We start from the raw sequence: 350 nt of genomic DNA, 5'->3' as shown, positions 1-350 counted from the left end.
TTAATCTTTGTAAGTATCTTGGGTCTCAATAGATTTCCAAGCATTTAATGTATATATATAAACCACTCATCCAGTTAGTACCTTAGACAGGTAATTGTAAATGAAGAATTACTTTATATCAAATAACATACCTATATTATTTTATTAACAACCAACTGTCATGGCCTCTTAGCATTCTAAATTCTAGGAGAGGTCAACAAATATACTGCCAGGAAAGTCTAGAATAACTCTATAACATGGAAAGACCCACTGGTATCATACTGCTTCAAGTGGATTCAAATGCACAAAGGATTTTGGTAAATACAGCTTGAGCAAGATAATTTGATATTCTGAATGGCAGGTTGAAATGT

At 32.3% G+C, this 350-nt stretch overlaps 1 protein-coding gene across 1 annotated transcript in view; it reads right to left on the bottom strand.

The window, feature by feature from the left end:
• Positions 1-350, bottom strand: part of LOC119586966 (ribonuclease kappa-B-like) — a gene marked incomplete in the record, with an annotated part of 4402 nt that overhangs the window by 2436 nt on the left and 1616 nt on the right.

This window comes from Penaeus monodon, chromosome 22 (genome assembly GCF_015228065.2).
Source record: "Penaeus monodon isolate SGIC_2016 chromosome 22, NSTDA_Pmon_1, whole genome shotgun sequence".
NCBI lineage: Eukaryota > Metazoa > Arthropoda > Malacostraca > Decapoda > Penaeidae > Penaeus > Penaeus monodon.
Note: the sequence above shows the minus strand (reverse complement) of the source record. Positions and strands in the feature narration are given on the sequence as shown.